This window comes from Mauremys mutica, unplaced genomic scaffold, assembly GCF_020497125.1.
Source record: "Mauremys mutica isolate MM-2020 ecotype Southern unplaced genomic scaffold, ASM2049712v1 Super-Scaffold_100099, whole genome shotgun sequence".
NCBI classification, from domain to species: Eukaryota; Metazoa; Chordata; order Testudines; family Geoemydidae; genus Mauremys; species Mauremys mutica.
The window spans coordinates 1,610,194-1,626,097 of record NW_025423266.1 but is presented as its reverse complement, the minus strand read 5'-3'; the positions used below and the strand labels follow the sequence as shown (position 1 = coordinate 1,626,097).

The 15,904-nt window shown below is 46.6% G+C and overlaps 1 long non-coding RNA gene across 1 annotated transcript; it reads left to right on the top strand.

Annotated features, from left to right (window-relative positions):
- The first annotated feature begins 1,627 nt into the window (after positions 1-1,627).
- Positions 1,628-3,195, top strand: LOC123358879. The gene is made up of 3 exons (XR_006575784.1): positions 1,628-1,688; positions 2,349-2,438; positions 3,136-3,195. It is a non-coding gene; the product is annotated as an uncharacterized LOC123358879 (long non-coding RNA).
- Positions 3,196-15,904: the final 12,709 nt, after the last annotated feature.

Sequence of the window (15,904 nt, the reverse complement as noted above, 5' to 3'; positions counted from 1 at the left end):
CCCCGCGTCCCACCGACCTTCCCCCCCCGCACAGGCTCCGCCCCCCCATCCCAGCAGGGCCGGGGCGGCTCCGAGGCTTCTCCCAGGTTCCCCGGGGCAGAGTCACGTGCCCGCCCCACCCGCCCGGGGTCTCTCACTCACCGGCTCACACGGAGGCGGCAGCAGCAGCTTTGTTCTCCCGCCCCCAGCGGGGCTCGCACGGAGCATGCGCAGTTTCAGCTGCTGACCCCTCCCTCACCCGGGCTGGGGAGGGCGGACGCGCCCCCGGGGCAGGCTGGGAGATGTAGTTCCGGGCTCTCCCTGGAGCGGAAGTGACGTCGGCGAGGGAGGCGGAGCCGGAGCGCGAACGGGTGCGGGGCGCTGCGGTTCTGCCTGGCTCGCGCGGGGCCGTTAGAGCCTCTCGCGGGCCCGGAGAAGGTTTGTGCCGCTGGGGCTCTGGGCATGCGCAGATCGCGGCGGGAGAGACCTTCATTAACCCCCTCCCCCCCGTGCCCGGCCCGGGCCCGCCCCCGCTGCGGAGCTGCAGCCTCCCGGGCCGGGCGAGCTGAGAAAGGGGCGGGGGGGGAGGAGCAGGTGACCCCCCCGAGGAGCGGGGAGAGAAAGGGGGGGCTGAGATCCCCTCGGATTTACCGCTGCCCCCCCCCGTGGGGACCCCCCACCCCCCCCCCGTCCTGCCCCCCTTTCTCCCTAGAGAGCCACGAGCACCCCCAGTGTGACCCCCCCTCCCCCAACCCCTGAGAAGTTCCCTGTTCCCCCCCCCCGATTGTGCCCCATTTCTCTCCCCTTCGCCAGTGTCCAGCTCTCCCTGGGGCTGGGGGGGCTCTGGGGGTGTCTGGGCCCCTGGCCAGGGACTCTGGGGACTGAGGGCCAGGGAAGATCTGGCAGGACCCTGGCTGGGGCTGTGGGGGTGTCTGGGGGCCCGGCTGTGGGGTCTGGGCTCTGGGTACTGGGGGGTGTCTGGGGGCTGCTACTAACCCTGCTCCTGCTCCCGGATCAGTTTGTGCCACAATCCTGGCTCCAAGCGCGGCCAGGCAGCCCCCAGCCAGGCCCACTCACCCTGATAACTTTCTATCCACTTACCAAACACTGTCAGGTGAAATCACAGATTTGTCTTTTCTCCCCTCTTGAAAACTGCAGGAACTTCTGGTCCCGCAGGGAATATTCATGCCCCCCACCCCCAGTCCTTGTCCTAGATCTGGGGGGTGAGGCAGGTGGGAAGGGGGCTAGAAATGCCACACGATGGTCTCTTCCACAGCGTTCTGGACTCATTCCTTCTGAAATCTGGTTTCATTGAGACCATTGTTAATCCAGAGTCACTGCATGGAAAGACAAGGAGTGACTCCAGATGGACAGTGGGGCGACTGAGATCAGCAGTTCTCCCTGTGAGGAGGGGCTCTCATTAGCTGCTCTCCCCAGAGAGCTAAAGGAGGGAAGCTGCTCAAACGCTCTGTCCCTCTCTGCCCGGGATATTGGGGTTCAGCTTCCTGGGTCAGACACTGCAGCCTCCATTGTGATCTGGGAGACCAGGCTTAGCAGCTGCTGCTCCCCCAGCGGGGCTCTGTGCTGGGATGTGACCTTAATTAAAGCTTTTTTCTCTGCCCGGCCCAGGGGATGACTTTCTCCAGCTGGTCCTAGCCCCTTGGGGCAGCTCTGGGCCCTGTTAATACAAATTCTACCACAGACTCCAGGTAACTGAAAGTCCTCTGGGAAAGTGCTGGGGACTGGCAAGAAAGTGACTCTGCACAAACAGCCTCTCCTCCCATTAGCAATTGCCAGGAGCAAATCCAGCCATGGGAGAGCAAAGCCCCCAGGAATGGGACTGTCCCAGCCAGAGGGGCAGGCAGAGAGGACAGGGGAAGGAGAGACTGAAAGGGGCAGTGGGAGAAATGAGTGGAGGGAGAGATTTTCAGCTCTCTAGTCCACCCAGACACATGTATTGCAGCATCCCTGGGCTTTCCAGTGATCACTTTCCAGTGATCAAGAAAAGGCTCAGACAGAGGAAAAGCTGGTTCTTGACTCCATATTCCCCATGCTGGGTGTGACTGCCGGGGGGTCAGTGTCCGAGGGAATCCCCCACAGTGACTCCTTTGGTTCTGCTCTTTTCTAGCCTTGTGTTCAGAGACTTAGTTATAAGATTGGGGGAGGGAGAAGGGAGGTTAAAAATCTCTCTGTGGGCTTAGCCCGGCAGGAGGGGCCAGGCCTACACTGTAATAAAGAGATCAAGCATGTTCCCAGCATGGCAGAGTCTACGATGTCTGTCTGCAGGGAAGGGGCCTGGGGGAATCGTGATGTGAAATTAACTAAAGCCTGTTCTGTAACCCCCACAACTGCCCTTCTCGCCCTGCCAGGGCTGCAGAACGACGTCCATGTTTTTCTCCAGCTCATCCCATCCTCCCATGACACAGGGAAGAGAAATGGCTGCAGTGGAGCCAGCTCAGGTACGGATTATTTTTTTGAGGGGGGGGTTGGTGGGTTCCTACAGGAGGAAGAGGGACAGCAAATACAGTGGAGATGGGAAGGTTTGCACAGTCTGGTTTGGAGATTGGCGCGGGGCAGGAAATGCACAGGGTGGAGAAAGGGAGGAGGACAGGGTGTGACAAACCTGCTGGTAGTTGTTTAATAAGTGGCCTAGATTCTAGGAACAGACCCAGGAGGTTCGGAGGTGGAAATGCTCTAGTTTGTGAAGCAGAAAATAACCCACGTGAATGGGGCTGGGAAAACTGACCCGACTCACAGTGCTGGAGCCTGACCCGACTAACCAGTGGCTGCTGTGAGATATGAAGGGGGCACCCACCAGTGAGGGTTAGGGGAGATTCCCCTCCCTTCATATCCAGCTCCTCACAATGAGGAGGGTGTTGGGCTTCCTACCAGGGATCTCTCCCTGGTCCCTGCTAGGGGCTCCCTCTCCTCTATCAGTCTGTGGCTAGTAGGTATGTGATGGATCTGCTGGGAGAGATAAGGGGCTCTCTTTGTCCCCTCACTCTGATGTTTCCGGGATGCTCTGAGCAGGGTGGGGGTGGGACTTTGTTGACTGCAATCCACCCAGGGCTTCCCTTTGATAGGCTCCTCTCCCCACAAATAGTGGGGCTGTGAATGGGGCAGCAGGTATTGAGTGTTGGACTCTTGCTCTTTCAGGGGCCGGTGACCTTCGAGGAGATGGCTGTGTATTTCACCAGGGAAGAGTGGGCTCTGCTGGACCCCACTCAGAGAGCCCTCTACTGGGATGTCATGCAGGAGAACTATGAGAATGTGACCTCACTGGGTAAGGGTTACTGTCCCCTTGGTTCTTGGAAGGGGAAATGGAGAGAGAAGGTTTACGCCAGCCCCACATTGCCACCTCTACTCTGCCCTGTTTCAGCATCACCCCAATATGCCAGTGACACACACACTACCAGAGACCCTCCCCTGCTGCAGAACACTTTGGGAACAGAGCACAGGAGCCGTATCCCACAGTGTCAGATATCTCCTGTTTGCTCAAGTAAAACTGAGGGTTAAGTGCAGCATAATCAACAGAAGCTTCCTAGGGGTCACCAGATGAAATTAATAGGCAGCAGGTTTAAAGAAAATGAAAGGAAGTTCTTCACGCAGCGCACAGCAAACTTGTGGAACTCCTTACCTGAGGAGGTTGTGAAGGCTACGACTATAGCAGCGTTTAAAAGAGAACTGGATAAATTCATGGTGGTTAAGTCCATCAGTAGCTATTAGCCAGGATGGGTAAGGAATGGGATCCCTAGCTTCTGTTTGTCAGAGGATGGAGATGGATGGCAGGAGAGAGATCACTTGATCATTGCCTGTTAGGTTCACTCCCTCTGGGGCACCTGGCATTGGCCACTGTCGGTAGACAGGATACTGGGCTAGATGGACCTTTGGATCTGACCCGGTACGGCCGTTCTTATGTATGTATGTGGGCATTTGGTGCAAGGAGCTCCTGGCCCTCAGAGACCGTGTGGAGGCTTTGGAGGCCAGGGTGTTAGAACTGGAGGAGCTAAGGGAGGCAGAGAAGTATGTCGATGAGGCTTTCCAGGACACTATAGAATTGTCCCAACTCCGGTCAGACAGCCCCCGCACTGTTGAGGAGGATGGAAGGCCCAGGGAATGAGAGCAGTCAACGGGAGCAGAGGGAAAGCTTCTCATAGTTGGGACCCTCCTTCCAGATAGTGGTGGGGTAACCTCTTACACTGAGGTTACCTCACCGGGGGAGGGAACTCCAGTCATTAAGAAAACGCAGCTGTTAGTAATGGGAGATTCGATCATTAGAAACAAGGATATCTGGGTTTGTGATGACCGGGAGAGCCGTATGGTGACTTGCCTGCCTGGTGCGTAGGTTGTGGATTTCTCAAGGCATCTAGATAGATTTATGTGTAGTGCTGGGGAGGAGCCAGTGGTCATGGTACATGTAGATACCAATGACATAGGGAAGGGTAAGTGAGATGTCCTGGAGGCCAAATTTAATCTGCTAGGAAAGAGACTGAAATCCAGGACCTCTATGGTGGCATTCTCAGAAATGCTCCCAGTTCCACGCGCAGGGCCAGGTAGGCAGGAAGAGCTTCGGAGTCTCAATGCGTGGATGAGATGATGGTGTAGAGAGAGGGGGTTTAGATTTATTAGGAACTGGGGAAACTTTGGGGATGGGGGAGCCTATACAGGAAGGATGGGCTCCACCTAAACCAAAGTGGATCCAGACTGCTGGCACTTAACGTTAAAAAGGTTGCAGAGCAGTTTTTAAACTTGGAGATGGGGGAAAGCCAATGGCTGCAGAGTAGCACGTGGATCGGACAGAGACTTCTCTTAGAGGAGAGTGTAGTGATAGAGTTTTTTCTAGTTTTAGTCAGGAAGAGAGGCTGGAAGAGGATAAAGTAGGGGCCAGATCAGATGAGAAGCATTCACACACAAAAGAATCTGACACGTCAGAAGAGGGCAGACAAATAAACACTGACAAGTTTTTAAAGTGTGTGTACACAAATGCTAGAAGTGTAAATAATAAGATGGGTGAATTAGAGTGCCTCGTGTTAAAAGAGGATATTGACATAATAGGCATCACAGAAACCTGGTGGAGTGAGGATAATCAATGGGACACAATCATTCCAGGGTACAAAATACATCTGAAGGTCAGAGCAGGTCATACTCAGGGGGGTGGGGAGGGGAGTGGCACTGTATGTTAAAGAAAATGTAGACTCAAATGAAGTAAAAATCTTAAATGAAACTGCATGTTCCATAGAATTTCTATGGATAGTAATTCCATGCTCTAATAAGAATATAACAATAGAGATCTATTATCGACCACCTGTCAAAGACAGTGATAGTGAGGATGAAATGCGAAGGGAGATTAGAGAGGCTAACAAAATAAAGAACTCCATAATAGTGGGAGATTTCAATTATCCCCATATTGACTGGGTACATGTCACTTCAGGACAAAATGCAGAGACAAAATTTCTCGATACTTTAAATGACTGTTTCTTGGAACAGCTGGTACAAGAACCCGCAAGGGGAGAAGCAACTCTCCATTTAGTCCTGAGTGGAGTGCAGGATCTTGTCCAAGAGGTAACCATAACAGGACCGCTTGGAAATAGTGATCATAATATAACAAAATTTAACATTCCTGTGGTGGGAAGAACAGCTCAACACTGTGGCATTTAATTTCAGAAAGGGGAACTATGCAAAAATGAGGGGCTAGTTAAACAGAAATTAAAAGGTACAGTGACTAGAGTGAAATCCCTGCAAGCTGCATAGACGCTTTTCAAAGACACAATATTAGAGGCCCAACTTAAATGTATACCCCAAATTAAAAAGCACAGCAAAAGAACTAAGAAGAGCCACTGTGGCTTGGCTTAACCATGTAAAAGAAGCAGTGAGAGATAAAAAGGCATCGTTTAAAAAGTGGAAGTCAGATCCTAGTGACGTGTATATAGAAGGGAGCATAAGTACTGCCAAATTAAGTGTAAAAATGTAATAAGAAAAGCCAAAAAGGAGTTTGAGGAACAGCTAGCCAAAAACTCAGAAGGTAATAACAAAATGTTTTCTAAGTACATCAAAAGCAGGAAGCTGCTAAACAACCAGTGGGACCCCTGGACGATTGAGATTCAAAAGGAGCCCTTAAAGACGATAAAGTCATTGCGGAGAAACTAAATGCATTCTTTGCTTCAGTCTTCGTGGCTGAGGATGTTAGGGAGATTCCCAAACCTTTTGTAGGTGACAAATCTGAGGAATTGCCACAGATTGAAGTGTCATTAGAGGTTTTGGAACTAATTGATAAATTTAACGTAACAAGTCACCGGAACCAGATGGTATTTACCCAAGAGTTCTGAAGGAACTCAAATGTGAAATTGGGGAACTATTAGCTATGGTTTGTAACCTGTCCTTTAAATCAGCTTCTGTACCCAATGACTGGAAGATTGCTAATGTAACGCCAATATTTAAAAAGGGCTCTAGAGGTGATCCTGGCAATTACAGACCGGTAAGTCTAATGTCTGTGCCAGGCAAATTAGTTGAAACAATAGTAAAGAATAAAATTGTCAGGCACATAGAAGAACAAAAATTGTTGGGCAAAAGTCAACATAGTTTCTGTAAAGGGAAATCGTGCCTTACTAGTCTATTAGAGTTCTTTGAATGTGTCAACAAACATGTGGACAAGGGGGATCCAGTGGACATAGTGTACTTAGATTTCCAGAAAGCCTTTGACAAGGTCTCTCACCAAAGGCTCTTACATAAATGAAGTTATCATGGGATAAGAGGGAAGATCTTTTCATGGATTGAGAACTAGTTAAAAGACAGGGAACAAAGGGTAGGAATAAATGGTAAATTTTCAGAATGAAGAGCAGTAACTAGTGGTGTTCCCCAAGAGTCAGTCCTAGGACCAATCCTATTCAACTTATTCATAAATGATCTGGAGAAAGGGGTAAACAGTGAGGTGGCAAAGTTTGCAGATGTTACTAAACTGCTCAAGATAGTTAAGACCAAAACAGACTGTGAAGAAGTTCAAAAAGATGTCACAAAACTAAGTGATTTGGCAACAAAATGGCAAATGAAATTTAACGTGGATAAGTAATGCACATTGGAAGAAATGACCCCAACTATACATACAATATGATGGGGGCAAATTTAGCTACAGCTGATCAGTAAAAAGATCTTTTTGTCATTGTGGATAGTTCTCTGAAGACATCCAGCAGTGTGCAGCGGAAGTCAAAAAAGCAAACAGGATGTCAGAAATTATTTTAAAAGGGATAAACAATAATACAGAGAATATCTTATTGCCCTTATATAAATCAATGGAAATAACTAATTTAGACCCCATCATTTTATATGTCTAGTTGGGATTATGTTTTCCAGTGGGCTGCACTGTGTGTTATCCTGACATCTAGTAGTGCTGAGATGCTGCATTCAGTAATATCACTGCCCTTCCTGTCCCGTTTCTGCACTGAGCCCCACGCTTATGTTTCCAGCTTCCCCAGGACTCTCTCTTTGTCTCTGGACCTGTCTGTCAGCAAGAAGCAGAGCCAGGGAGACTTGCCCTCTCTCTGGAGACTTCGATTTCTGGGACATGGATTTACTTTCTATGTGTTTTAAGAGACTTTGAAATTGAGTGTCTGTGACATTAAGCACAGTACAATCTGGAGTGTTGAACAGCTGTGTCCCCTCAGTTCCCCAGGCTGGGGTGCCTTTTACACTGCTCTACTGTGAGAGCAGCCACTCCTGGGCAGGTAACACGCAGTCTCCAGCATGTAACTCGCTCCCAGCTACACAGTTTTGAGTGCTGCTAGTCAGCAACTCCCGAATTACAGTACCCCACAGGAGAACCCCAGAAAATTCTCTGCTCCCAGACATCCCCCAGAAATGTGCATCTTGTCCTGTCCAGCACACTACTGAACAGTGGGAGCTCATATGAAATCTGTTATTTCATCAATGGAAAATGACATGCACCAGCCTTGTTATTCCAAATGGAGTTTCCAACACACTTTAATCCAACCACACTGGTTAGAGAAAACAATAAACCAAGATTGTTAACTACTGAAGGGGAAAAAAAAAGATTTTCAGTGACTACAAGTAAGGAGGCATAAAAGTCAGAATTGTTTACGAAAGAAGTGGAAGATAAAACACAAACTAGTGTCTAAGTTAACCAGCTAAAATGATTTAAAACAAATGTTTCTCTCACCATCTGCTGAGACAGGCTGGTTTTCCTTTCAGCCGGGAATCCCTCTAACCTGCCCCTGCTGCCCACATTCAGTTCTTCAGGAGTTGTCATGAGCAGAGGGAAAGGGGGGAGAGAGAGAGAGAGAGTCTCATGCATTTTCCTCACCTCTCTTTATAATTCAGTCCTTTGTACTAGAAACAAATCCAGTTCTCAGCTGAGTCATGGTGACAGGCTGTCGTAGATATGAGCTTCAAGTGGTCCCTGTGATGGAATGTAAATGTCTTCTTCACACCTTCCCCTCCTGAAGAATGGCTATTTGACCAGCTGTTTTCCTTGCTGTCTCTGACGAACTTGGGGTTAGGGTTGCAACTTTTTCAGTAATATCATACTGTAAAATCTCATAACTTTACATACAGTGTTGCTACACATTTTAAGGAGGATATTCAGTAGATTGTCTTTTAAAATGATACCTCACAAGCCATACAGTGATAAATGAAGGGGAGAAGAGGGATCTCCCTTTTATAAACACGCAGCCAGCCAGATTGCTGTAAAATCCTTGGTGGTGTGACTTCTCTGCTTGCTTTACCTGTAAAGGGTTAACAAGGCCATAGGTAAAAGAAAAGGAGTGGGCACCTGACCAAAAGTGCCAATGGAAAGGCTAGAACTTTTTAAAACGGGACAGTAACTTTCCCTTTGTCTGTTGTTCTCTGGAGAAGGCGACACGGAGTAGCGATGCTATGTATGGCTTGAAGCAGGTTTGAAAATTCATCTTCCATCCCTAGAAGAAATTATTTGGACAGGGAATGTTTAGACAGACACAATCACGTTTATATTTTTTTATTTTGGCTTTTGGAGCTCCTCTGTGCTATCCCAGATGCTTTTGTTTGCTTGTAAGCTTTAAGCTGAACCCCCAAGAAAGCTATTTTGGGTGCTTACAACAATTGTTTCTTTTAAGATCTAGCAAAAGCCTAAGTTCCAGATGTATTGTTTTCCTTTTCAATTTTAATAAAATTTACCTCTTTTAAGAACAGGGTTGGATTTTTGGTGTCCTAAGAGGTTTGTGCATGTTGTTTGATTAGCTGGTAGCTAATATCCTTTGTTTTCTTTCTCAGCTCTTTCCCGGAGGGGAGGTGAAAGGGCTTGAGGGGTACCCCAGAGGGAAGAATTCTCAAGTGCTCCTTCCTGGGTCCAAGGGTTTGGGGTTTTTTTGCATTTGGGTGGTGGCAGCATTTACCAAGCCAAGGTCAGAGAAAAGCTGTAACTTTGGGGGTTTAATACAAGCCTAGAGTTGCACAAATTAATTTTTAGAATCCTGGCGGCCCCCCACTTTCTGCACTCAGAGTGACAGAGTGGAGATTCAGCCCTGACACATACTATGAACAAAATTGATCATAATTTTCTAGAAGAGTGAACATAGGGGCACAGACTTGCACAGTGTCTGTCTGTGTGTTCCCAACATATATGTGGGTATTTCAGTCCCTCAAAAGCAAGGTGTTAGGCATCTTCAAACACCTGGGGAACCGGTCCTGGGAATTCACTGGTTTATTAAGTGACACTGTAGGGAATTGAGACACATTTTATATTATTATTATTTTATTATAAATACCGATATGATGAAATTGCAATGAATCGTGCTAGATATGCCATGTAAGGTGTCAATGAAAATGTTATGATTTTCCAAGTTTGATAATCTTGTGTCTATCTTTGTATTGTGAGTTATAGATATGTAGGGTATATCTGTATTCCAGACTTGTGTAGTGTTTCTGAGTGAAACCCCCAGACATATTGGCATCAGTGCTGCCCAGCCTGTTCGATGGCCTATCCGGGGTCATCAGCTGTACAATGAACCCATTGAAAAGATCAAGGGGAGACACCTCTTGAGTCAGCAAGACATGCAGGGGTATGCCTGTGTACTGAGACCTCCAAGGCTTTTCCATGCCATGTGCTGTGAAGCTTGTGTTTGGGACACAGGAAGTAGAAGCCACTTGGCAAAAGGAATATAAAGGGCAGCTGCATCATCTCCATTTTGTCTTCAATCCCTCTTCCTACCTCTGGAGCAACTGCTCTACAAACTGAACCGTGGAACAAAGGACTGAATGATGTGGATGTGTACCAGAGAGCCTCTCAAGCCAGCAACTCACCAATACTTGTGGAACTCCTTACCTGAGGAGGTTGTGAAGGCTAGGACTATAACAATATTTAAAAGGGGACTGGATAAATTCATGGTGGCTAAGTCCATAAATGGCTATTAGCCAAGATGGGTAAGAATAGTATCCCTAGCCTCTGTTCGTCAGAGGATGGAGATGGATGGCAGGAGAGAGATCACTTGATCATAGCCTGTTAGGTTCACTCCCTCAGGGGCACCTGGCATTGGCCACTGTCGGTAGACAGATACTGGGCTAGATGGACCTTTGGTCTGACCCGGTACGGCCTTTCTTATGTTCTTATGTTCTAATACTGCTAAGAACCAGATATATAGATTTCTAAATGTATCTGACTGTTTTCCCATTTTAACAACTTCCTTTTTCTTTCCTTCTTTTATAATAAACCTTTAGTTTAGATGCTTTCTTGCTTATAAACCTTTAGTTTAGATGCTAAGGATTGGCTGGCATCATAGTATTCTGGGTAAGATCCAAAGCTATACAGACCTGGTAATGTGGCTGACTCTGGGGTCAGAAGAACACTTTGTTTATGTGAGCAGAGTTTTTAAATAACCTGTCACTGTGCCGGACCTAGGTGCTGATTGGGAGTCGGAGAACTGGAATGCAGTTAAGGGGGCCGTGTGATGTCTTTTTTCAGTTTCTCGATAACCAGTGTGGGGGATCAGAAGCACAGTTGGTGACTGATCAGTGAATTTAATTTCCGTGTTAACCACCAGTTTTGGGAGCATCTGCTCTCCCTTTTTCAGCCTGCTCTGATCTTGCCATTTTCAGTGTGGACTTCCCCAGGCACACTGGGTCACACTAAGCACTGAAGTTAAATTAATAGTGTTTTTTATGACACAGTCATATGAAATCAACTGAACTCCTTTGTTTTCTTTCATCTGAGCAGGGTTTCCAGTTTCCAAACCTCATATAATCTCCCAGCTGGAACAAAGGGAAGAGCCATGGGTCCCAGACCTCCAGGGTTCAGAGGAAAGAGAGATCCTGAGAGCTCCCTGCACAGGTGAGGAAACATTAAACCACCTCAGAATCTGTAAGTGCCTGAAGGAAACATCTGGGATGCCCTACAAAGCCTTTAGAAGGTTTCTCAGTTCATTACTGTCCCTAGCAGGGGTCGTATCCTTAGGGTAAATATAGCTCATGGCTTCCTGTAAACCATAGCAGACACCAGGCAGTAGCTTCCTCCCTTCCTCCTGTGAATTTGGATGGGATGTGAGGGCTGAATTGATCCCCTCCTCTCTCCTGTTTAGAGGAAGAGTTTGGAGGAGTTCAGTTCTTGTTTTTATTTGACCTCTCTCCAGCACTTGTATTGGTTTGGCCTTCCCCTTTCTATCCCTGTTTGAGGTTTCTGTCTCTATCACAGCAGGTGACGCAAGGGTATGTGAGAAAGAGGAGCAGAATTCTCAGCAGGAAAATGTTGAGCAAGTGGCTAAACACAGAGAATTATCGCAAAGATTGAAAAGGAATGTGTCCTGGAGTCATGAGCAGGGAAAATCCTGTGAGATTCAGCACAGACCAGAAAGAGAGCAAGGAAACCAGCCAGAGGAGAAAGTGGATAAATGTATTTTCTCTTGGGGAACACAGAAGGTCCTCATGGAAACCACAACACAGCAGGAAATTCTCAGGCGAAAGAGAAAAAATACATGCAGTGGGTGTGGAAAAACCTTCTCTCGCAGCTCAGCCCTTTCTGTACATCAGAGAATCCACACAGGGGAGAGGCCCTACAAATGCAGTGAGTGTGGGAAAACCTTCAGTCGCAGCTCAAACCTTATTAGGCATCAAACAATTCACAGAAGAGAGAGTCCCTATGAATGCAGTGAGTGTGGGAAAACCTTCAATCGCAACTCCCACCTTATTAGTCATCAAACAATCCACAGAGGAGAGAGGCCCTATGAATGCAGTGAGTGTGGGAAAAACTTCACTCACAGGTCTGCTCTTTCTGTTCATTGGAGAATCCATACAGGGGAGAGGCCCTATGAATGCCGTGAGTGTAGGAAAAGCTTCACTCACAGATCAGTCCTTTCTAGACATCAGAGGATCCACACAGGGGAAAGACCCTACAAATGCAGTGAGTGTGGAAAATGCTTCACTAACAGCTCAACCCTTTCTGAACATCAGAGAATCCACACAGGGGAGAGGCCCTTTGATTGCAGTGAGTGTGGGAAAACCTTCACTTTCAGTTCAGCCCTTCTTATCCATCAGAGAATCCACACAGGGGAGAGGCCCCATGAATGCAGTGAGTGCGGGAAAACCTTCAATCGCAGATCAGCCCTTTCTAGACATCAGAGGATCCACACAGGGGAGAGGCCCTACGAATGCCGTGAGTGCGGGAAAACCTTCAATAGGAGCTCAAACCTTATTACCCATCAGAGAATCCACACAGGGGAGACGCCTTATAAATGCAGCGAGTGTGGGAAAACCTTCTCTTGGCTGTCAGCCCATATTAGCCATCAGAGAATCTGCAAGGGGGATCAACATTTGTAAAAATCTCTAGGGCTATCAAGACTTTCTTTTCTTTAAAACTTTTCCTGATTCCCACATAGTAACTTTTACAGCTCTTTGAACTGTGTGCAGCACCGTTATCCCTCAGCTTGTCCAGATGAGTGGCCCATTTTTGCCTTTTGCAGTTCGCCCTCTTTTGAGATGGACCTATTTGTCCTTTCTATTGTCCCACAAGTAATTGGAGTGTGCCCTTCCTATTAGGAACCAGGGAGCGTCACATTTATACCATTCCTCCTATTGCAAAGTTATTGTTAGTCACCTACTATACAGATTGTATCCTTGCCAGTTGTTCTCCCGTTGCTCTGGGTTTTGCTGAAGAGCAGATATATTGGGAATTTTTCAAATTACATGTAAATGAAGAGGAGCAGGGGCAGGAAAAAAGTATAATTACAGCTTCTGTGACACTGGAAGGAGATGGGGTGACTCAGAGATTCCCTCCTTCCCCATCACTGCAGAACTGTTACCTTTTGCCTGAGCCATGTAGAGTTTATCTTCATCACGTTCTATCCATCCACTTCTCAAAGTGTCATGTGATGAAGCATTCTGCATTGTCTGTGCTTGGAGATGATGTTTTGACTTCTTTAATCCTATATCAGAGTCGCTATGACTGGAGATGAAAGTGTCCAAAGTCCTGGGAGGGGAATTCAAATGGATCCCAAATACAGTGTTGTTGGAGTTTAAATCCCAGGTTTCATCTATTGTAAAGCCACTTTTGGCAAGGTGGCTGTTTTTCCCTCATTATGGGAATGCTAGGATACTAAAAATGTTGTAATTAACATAACTGACTATGTAGACAGGGATGAGTGAAGCAGGTTTGAATGGATCAGAGGAGAATGTGATGGGAGAATCTCTTGTCCCGATTCTGAATAATCAAATGTAACCTGCTCTGGAATTTGACTTGATACTTTCTTTGTAATGTATTCTCTCTATGTGATGTGGGTTTCTATCTTTCCTGAAGGCTATTTGGTCACCCAATTGGATATTAGTTCAGTTTGATAGGATGTAGCTCAGATGTATTGGAGAATTTAAGACAATGACCCTTAGCTAAAGTCCTCATTTATGATTTCAGCTTTGCTTTTTCCCCATCCCTCCATGATGACATAGAGAAAGTTGAAGTGCAGTTCTATCAACAGGAGAGAACTCTCTAATTTACTGGACAGGCTAACAAGGAAACAGCGGTGATTTAAAATCTCCACTCAGAAATGGTGAACAACAGCAGAACCCCAACTAACTGAAGGAAGTGCATCTGATCACAGTGTATTTCAGTTGTTTAAGGCAATATTGTCTCAGATGATCTGGGAAGAGAATTCCATGGTAAGTGATTTTGAACTAGGCAAAATGCCCATGTGTTTGGTTCCCAAAGCCTTTGTAACTCAGGCCCTACAGAAGATCTCTCCTAGCTAATCCTGTGGTATGGGAAATGCTGCCCTTCATGACACAGATGTTGAGGAAATAGAAGTGGAGTTTTTTTGTCAAATTTATCTTTTGTAGGAGCTAAAGATCTGTATAAAATTAAACCAGTGTTGAAAATGTAATATCTTCAGAAAAATAGCCATTTTTAATAGACTCTCCAGCTCTGGTAACTAACGAAGATTCTGCTCTAGGCCTGTATCCGGTCCCTTCTCTGGACCTGTGCCACCAAATTAAAGAAAAGCTTGGGCATGTTTCAGGAAGCCATTCCTCATTAACACTGCTGAGATTTGAAGTGGTTTTGTAAAGGATTCTACTTCAGAGAAGTGTAAATTTACCCTATCCAAGACCAAGGATTTGGAAAGAGCTGAGGTTGAAAGAGTCCACACCCAGTTCTTGGTTTCCACCCCGGTAAAGGAAGCGATGGTGACCCAAGGAAAATTGATTGTGCAACTCCACTTCCTAGTTCAGTGTCACTGATTACACTTCCAAAGGATGCCAGGGTTAGATTGAGAACAGTCATCTTTCACTGTTTGGATGCAAAGAGAGAGTGCTTCATAGGACAGTCTTTCCCTGTGGATCCCAAACTGGCTGCCTGATTGGGTAACAAGGACTTTCAGGCTGTAGAAATGATGGTAACCAATGAGGCAACGAATCTGTCAGGCTCCAATTTCAGACTTCCGGATACATGCATGTTGAGTCCTGATTCTATGGTTTTGTGTCTGACGCTGTGGCTACACAATAAAGCTGATGTTGGCACAGCTGCACCAATGTAGCTGCACTGCTATTACAAACGCTCTAAGCCAATGGGAGAGATTTCTCCCATCGGACTTGATTAGTCCAACCCTTGCAAGCGGTGTTGGCTATGTTGGCAGGAGAAGCTCTCCCGCTCATGTAGCTCTATCTACCCAAGGGGATTAGGGCTGTGTAACTGGATTTTTTACAGCCCTAAGCAATATAGTTATCCCAATAAATGTCTTTAGTGTGGACCAGACCTTAGTTTTCTCTTGTGTTTTATACATTTACATTACTTCTCTAACTCCTCCTACTTTGAAAGATTAAAAAGTGTGAAAAGAGAGGTATTTTTCTCCATGATGCAAACATTCCGACATAGAAGACCCCTTCTACGAACACACGTGGCAGAAGAACCAGAGATATATGAACTCACAGAAATGGTTGGGACCTACGTTGGGACAAACCACAATAAGAACCAGGGTTCAGTTGTTGGCAATGGGGATTAAAAGAAAACTAATATATAAGACAAGAATTTGTGATCTTTGAATATGTTATTGTTACCAATTAAAGTGAAATTATAGGTGAAGTTATTGGTTAAAGAGTAAGAGACTGTGTGATAATCTGAATTATTTTGGAAAACTGAAAGTTGTCTTGTTTTTGTGTTTTGTTCGTCGTACAGGCAATACGCCAGGAAAAGGGACTGTCTGAATTGCCAAGCCAGGGAATGAACAAGCTATAGCAACATTAACATACAACATCATTAACCACAAACACACTCTAATCATGCTCCAGCCATTGCTGTTCGGCCATGGCCACACGTACAGAGCTGCACAGCAGTGAGTGTGCTGGGGAAGCTGGTCTGAGCAAACAATTGGAAATGACCCTTCAGTGAGAACAGAACCAGAGTGTAGAAAGGCCCCTGTGTTAAGTGGTTGTGGCTGAGGGCTTAGGGAGCTGGGTTTGAAAG